This window comes from Penaeus japonicus, unplaced genomic scaffold (genome assembly GCF_977035675.1).
Source record: "Penaeus japonicus unplaced genomic scaffold, GWHDUDI00000001_assembly GWHDUDI00000028, whole genome shotgun sequence".
NCBI lineage: Eukaryota > Metazoa > Arthropoda > Malacostraca > Decapoda > Penaeidae > Penaeus > Penaeus japonicus.
Genome location: NW_028234430.1, coordinates 20,737,369 through 20,744,868, shown reverse-complemented (window position 1 = coordinate 20,744,868; position 7,500 = coordinate 20,737,369). Strand labels below are relative to the sequence as shown.

Here is a 7,500-nt window from a genome sequence, read left to right as displayed (position 1 = left end):
ACCTTCGAAAAACAACCTTCGAAAAAAACATGCAAAATCAGGTGACGCAGAGGAGGCTTCGGTAGGCCTATGAAAAGGAGGCTGGCAGATGGATATCGTTTTGAAAAGTAAGTTGGTTTTGTTACTGTTGATATTATCATCATTATTGTTGCTATCACTACGATTACTTTTATGATTATCTTTATCATCATCATCATTATTGGAATCATGTTAATCTTTTTCATCGTTATTACCTTCGTTATCACCAGAGGCATTTGATGTGTACCATGCGTTTTTATACGTTTTCATGAGTGATATATCATGCCTTTTTCGTATTTTGTTTGATATTTTTTTCTAGATGTATATCTATCTGCCTATCTATCTGTCTGAAAAAAAATCAAGATAAATTAACTGTATTTAAACTCTTTTCTTTGAATAAGAATGAACACCAAAGGCTTTTGAAGAAACAGAATTCGAAAGTTCTTTAAAGAATATTCACAAAAGAATACCTTTTCAGAATCTGTTATTTGAACCACTATCACGTCTGGGATGAACCTGAACCTGTGAACCACTGGGCGGAGAATCGAACCGTGTGAAGTGGGTAGAACCATGCGAGAGGAACATGGAGATGGACACCCAGAACCTGTTTTGTGGTACCTGGATTTACGAAGAACCAGAAGTTATTTTGTGGAACCTGGATTTACGAAGAACCAGAAATCATTCTGTGGAACCTGGATTTATGGGGAAACAGCATATTTTGTGGAACCTGGATTTAAGGAGAACCAGAACTTATTTGTAGCATTTTCAAGGCCAACCAAAAATGAACTTTCTGGGTCAAGGATTGACTTGCAATCAGAACGATTTTGCAGAACCGAAGTATATAGAAGGCAGAGAACCGTTTTGTAAAATCGATATAGATAAAACTGGGAAAAAAAGTTAGTGGAACAAGGATTTATAAAGCTAAGGGAACCGACTTTATTGAACCAAGCTCTAAAGAGCCTTTCCGCCTTTCCCTAATTTTGGAAAACTTTCTTTATTTTCATGCTAAAGAATCTTTTTCATATAAACCGCCCCCCCCCCCCCCCCAAAAAAAAAAAAAAACGTTAGAAATATGCAAGGAAATACACAGTTTAAATATACAGAAAAATGAATTGGTAAAGAGTGTGTCAAGTGCTCCTGAAACTAGGATTGGAAAAAATAAACTCTGAAAAGACGAAATTTTGAAAGAAAATTAAACATGGAAGGATACAATAAGAAGAAGGAAAATGAAAACTTGACGCAAAAACACAATATATTTTTTTATGGTATAATGTTTAAAAATGTCCCACCTGTTTCTGCATGCATATCACCATTATAATCTGATGTTCAAAAAAATGTATATTGTACATCTAAGTCAATGAGTTGATATACCGATGGCATGACTTTGAATTAACATTAGTTTAATATTTACATAATCATAAGTATAGTCAATTTATATATAATAACACAAGATTTAACTATTTCAGATGAAGAGATATAAAATGAAGACAAAAAATAAAAACGATAAAATAGAATTGAAGTTTATTTTTACATCCTTTCCACAGAGACTAGAATGAATAATAATCAAAGCTAGGAAAATAGTAACAGATAATCACAGATAAAAGATAATTAAGAAATAAATCATAATAATACATGGAATGATTTTGCTAATGACGGCAATTAAAAGTATTTATTATAGCCATGAAACCGGTGATAATAAGGAACACATAGAATGAACAATAATATCCACAAGGGAAATATCAATAATTGTTAATAATTACAATTATATAATGATAGTTGTAATAACGATGATGATGAAGAGACACCAAATGCAATTGTAAGAGTTGTTATGATGATGATGATGATAAGCTAATCAAGGGTAATGTAGATAATGATAATGTTCACAATGATGATGATGTTGATATTACTAATAATGATAATGATGATGATGATGATCAATATAATTATTATTATAATGATAATAATAATTGCAATGATAATGATGATGATATTGATAATTCGTTTAAATAATTCACTAATTTGCTAAATTTAACATGACATTTATCTGTTACGTTTAGAGTCCCTGTGAGCTTAAAGTATCTACTATTGTTTTCCATCAGAACATAATGACTTATCTTTACTTATCTTTAAATTTTAAGTGAAAAATGTTTCACCAATTTAAATACATTACAGCAAAACACTGGTACGCGATAAACAGTGTTTCAGTAACTGAATTATGATTATGTAAAATATACGGTATATATCTAAAACGACTTAATTTTCCTTTTATGTTTTTTTAAACATATGATAATATAATTCTAGACATCCTATTTAGCATGATCCAATGTACAACCTTCTTTTCCAAAGCCCGTCGAAGATTCTGGGGCAAGCTTCTTTATTCTTAAAACATACTATTACTAAATGATGGAGGAACGTAAGACAAATATGAAAATACAAATATCAGGAGTTATGATTAAACTACACGTACCAATATGACAAGATACTTTTTTCAAACAGCGATACTTCGGGTTTCATCACAATGAGTGAGGGAGAGAGAAAGAGAGAGCTAGATAGATAGATAGATAGATATATAAAGATAGATAGATAGATAGATAGATAGATAGAGAGATAGATAGATAGATAGATAGATAGATAGATAGATAGATAGATAGATAGATAGATAGATAGATAGATAGATAGATAGATAGATAGATAGATAGATAGATAGATAGATAGATAGATAGATAGATAGATAGATAGATAGATAGATAGATAGATAGATAGATAGATAGATAGATAGATAGATAGATAGATAGATAGATAGATAGATAGATAGATAGATAGATAGATAGATAGATAGATAGATAGATAGATAGATAGATAGATAGATAGATAGATAGATAGATAGATAGATAGATAGATAGATAGATAGATAGATAGATAGATAGATAGATAGATAGATAGATAGATAGATAGATAGATAGATAGATAGATAGATAGATAGATAGATAGATAGATAGATAGATAGATAGATAGATAGATAGATAGATAGATAGATAGATAGATAGATAGATAGATAGATAGATAGATAGATAGATAGATAGATAGATAGATAGATAGATAGATAGATAGATAGATAGATAGATAGATAGATAGATAGATAGATAGATAGATAGATAGATAGATAGATAGATAGATAGATAGATAGATAGATAGATAGATAGATAGATAGATAGATAGATAGATAGATAGATAGATAGATAGATAGATAGATAGATAGATAGATAGATAGATAGATAGATAGATAGATAGATAGATAGATAGATAGATAGATAGATAGATAGATAGATAGATAGATAGATAGATAGATAGATAGATAGATAGATAGATAGATAGATAGATAGATAGATAGATAGATAGATAGATAGATAGATAGATAGATAGATAGATAGATAGATAGATAGATAGATAGATAGATAGATAGATAGATAGATAGATAGATAGATAGATAGATAGATAGATAGATAGATAGATAGATAGATAGATAGATAGATAGATAGATAGATAGATAGATAGATAGATAGATAGATAGATAGATAGATAGATAGATAGATAGATAGATAGATAGATAGATAGATAGATAGATAGATAGATAGATAGATAGATAGATAGATAGATAGATAGATAGATAGATAGATAGATAGATAGATAGATAGATAGATAGATAGATAGATAGATAGATAGATAGATAGATAGATAGATAGATAGATAGATAGATAGATAGATAGATAGATAGATAGATAGATAGATAGATAGATAGATAGATAGATAGATAGATAGATAGATAGATAGATAGATAGATAGATAGATAGATAGATAGATAGATAGATAGATAGATAGATAGATAGATAGATAGATAGATAGATAGATAGATAGATAGATAGATAGATAGATAGATAGATAGATAGATAGATAGATAGATAGATAGATAGATAGATAGATAGATAGATAGATAGATAGATAGATAGATAGATAGATAGATAGATAGATAGATAGATAGATAGATAGATAGATAGATAGATAGATAGATAGATAGATAGATAGATAGATAGATAGATAGATAGATAGATAGATAGATAGATAGATAGATAGATAGATAGATAGATAGATAGATAGATAGATAGATAGATAGATAGATAGATAGATAGATAGATAGATAGATAGATAGATAGATAGATAGATAGATAGATAGATAGATAGATAGATAGATAGATAGATAGATAGATAGATAGATAGATAGATAGATAGATAGATAGATAGATAGATAGATAGATAGATAGATAGATAGATAGATAGATAGATAGATAGATAGATAGATAGATAGATAGATAGATAGATAGATAGATAGATAGATAGATAGATAGATAGATAGATAGATAGATAGATAGATAGATAGATAGATAGATAGATAGATAGATAGATAGATAGATAGATAGATAGATAGATAGATAGATAGATAGATAGATAGATAGATAGATAGATAGATAGATAGATAGATAGATAGATAGATAGATAGATAGATAGATAGATAGATAGATAGATAGATAGATAGATAGATAGATAGATAGATAGATAGATAGATAGATAGATAGATAGATAGATAGATAGATAGATAGATAGATAGATAGATAGATAGATAGATAGATAGATAGATAGATAGATAGATAGATAGATAGATAGATAGATAGATAGATAGATAGATAGATAGATAGATAGATAGATGCCAGCGAAGGTGGCACTAGTGGCCGCCCTGGGGACTAGGCAAGCAAATATATCTGCAACGGGTTGATAAAAAAATAGGAAGTCACGACGACGTCTTATATCCTGTTACAACAATTCAATAGTTACCAAAAAAATTGGAAAGTTTTCTCTTGTGACATATCGTTTTCTATCTAGAATTTGGACGTGTGACTATGATATTTTAGGTCTACACTATATCTCTTATTCATAATTGATAGGGTTCAAGCAAATGGTAAAATTTCCGAATAACGCCGCGTTACGAAATACCACAAAAGTAGTATCGATGCATTCCTCTCAACCTCTACTATTCATATATAGTGGAAATAATGCGCAATTCCACCTCTAGACCCCCACATCGTTGGAGGTCCCGATAGTAGTGGGAAGGCATAGTCCCCCCAAAACGGAGTGTGTCCGTTTTCCTTTACTTTTACGGCTTATATACTACAAGAAAGCATGTTTAGTTTATGTCTATCACCAAGTGTATTGTATTTCCATTATGAAGACTATATAATTTAACTGCATTGAAACAGAAGTCGTTAATCATTTTACATCTGTATTTACTGCACGAATGTGGCAAGAAAACCCCACAGGGCATAAAGTAGATCAGGGAAATTGCGGGGTAAAATATGAATTCCGGCCATATTTCGTTTGCAAAATCTTAACCCAACTACTACCTCACTTTGCCTAGTTTTGAAGTCAGCCTTTGCCAAGAGGGAGCTACGCCCCCCTGTGGACCTCCCCTATTCAGGGCACTTCGTGATACTTATGATGCGTAATTAGTTTTGTAGATGAAAATGCCGCGACCAAAAATAACCTTCACACTGCGCCATAATGACAGCAACTGAGTCTTCGTCTCACATATTCCTAAGGATAAGAAACTATGACCGATAATGACGCGACCACTCAATAGAGGACACTCTATAATTATACTGTAAACTATGGGGGATATCGCTAGCCGTAAATACGTAAACACAGCCATGTTTGAATTTCAGGGCGAGGATGGTGATTTTCGGGGTATTTTGCACAAGGTATGTTGCACGAAGTGCCCTAAAAAAGGGGGAATCCAGGGGGGGCGAAGCCCCCCCTTGGCTAGGGCTTAATTCAAAACTAGGCAAAGTTAGGTAGGTAATTGGGTTAAGATTTTGCAAACGAAATATTCCCCAAAGTAAGACGAGGTAGCACGAAGTGCCTTAAAAAAGAGACCCAGATTGTGGGGTCCAGAGGTGGAATCGCGCATTATTTCCACTATATATGAACAGTAGAGGTTGAGAGGAATCCATGATACCATTTTTATGGTATTTCGTAACATTTTACCCCGTAATTTCCCTGATCTACTTCATGCCCTCCCCTACTATCGGGACCCAGATTGTGGGGTCCAGAGGTAGAATCGCGCATTATTTCCACGTTATTCGGAAAATTTACCCATACATGCATACATACATATATACATACATACATACATCCATATATACTATTATATTGCTACGTAGTGGGTCTTTGTCTCTGTGCGAAACATGACTCAACCGGATAACATGGTGCAATTGTCGGGGCGAGAGGAGCGGAGGAACAAAGCCAGGACAGACGCAGTTTGGTGCTGCTCCTGGGAAGACCTTACTTGTGCCCCTTTTGACTTGATATACTTTGTGTGGCCCAATTATAAGCCGTATTGTGCAGGTGATGTCCTGGTTTCCCCCCTGTATTGTGCCCATAGAAAAGTGTACTTGTAAAGAACTAGTGTAAATACTGTAAAGGATAGACGTGTTACTGTGTGTTTACTTCGTGCCCTGCCTCGCCTCGCGGCGTTACCCCTCGTGGTGTTATGGGACGCTGTGGTGTTCGGTGCATCTTGGAGCTGTTCTGTGTTCACGACCCTGTGTGGTCTGCCTAGTCTGCCTGGTATTGGTGGCAGATAGACGAGGCGGCCGGTGTAACAATATATATAACGAGTTTTAGTTTATGTTTACACTAGTCACTCCTTGAAGAGTGTCATTTTCTGTTTAATCAGTGCGGTCCATATTCTGAAGTTTACGATTCACGGCCATATCCCTAGCCCATTGCCACTGCCATGGTCATTGTGCCGATATGACCGTCGTGAGGTGCGAAGGACTATAACAATGCCGTAAAGCTTTCAATATCTGCACACTTTTCTTCGTCAACCATCCCTCACACGAAGGACGTGGCAATCGTTACAACATTTCGGAAATGTGTATGAACAATGCGAAGGCAACAGCGAAGACCATGGGGGTGAAAATGATACGGCTGTTGGTATGTATGTAACGAGACTTTTTTTTAGTATATTTTTACACTAGTTTCCCCCCTGAAAAGAGTCATTTTCTGTTTAGTCATTTCATTCCGTTTTCTTCTGTTTACGTTCTAATCATATACAAACTTATTAAATTGTTATTGACATAGTATTAAATTTTTCTTTAAGATTGCATTTCGTTTTCTACGGTATGTTTGTTTTATGTACTTATAATGTAGCTTTTGTGATCCTACACCCAAATTAAAAAGAATGAAGTGGATGACACATTAATTTATCACAAAATATGAATAAAAGAACGAGAATGGGATCTTACGGAGATCAAGCAAATAATACATCTTAAGATTAGACTACTAACATGTAGCATTTTACAGATATAATCACATTGGGTTCATACCACGACATAACACATACATACATACACACACAAAGATAGACATAAA

The 7,500-nt window shown here is 33.0% G+C and overlaps 1 long non-coding RNA gene across 1 annotated transcript in view; it reads left to right on the top strand.

Annotated features, from left to right (window-relative positions):
- The window catches only part of LOC122257404 (uncharacterized), a 2,740-nt gene extending 1,213 nt beyond the window's left edge, over window positions 1-1,527 (top strand). The window contains exons 1-2 of the long non-coding RNA XR_015192442.1: window positions 1-107; window positions 497-1,527. The exon at window positions 1-107 is cut by the window's left edge and continues 1,213 nt beyond it. This is a non-coding gene — a long non-coding RNA (uncharacterized LOC122257404). The remainder of the gene's footprint in view (window positions 108-496) is intronic.
- Window positions 1,528-7,500: the final 5,973 nt, after the last annotated feature.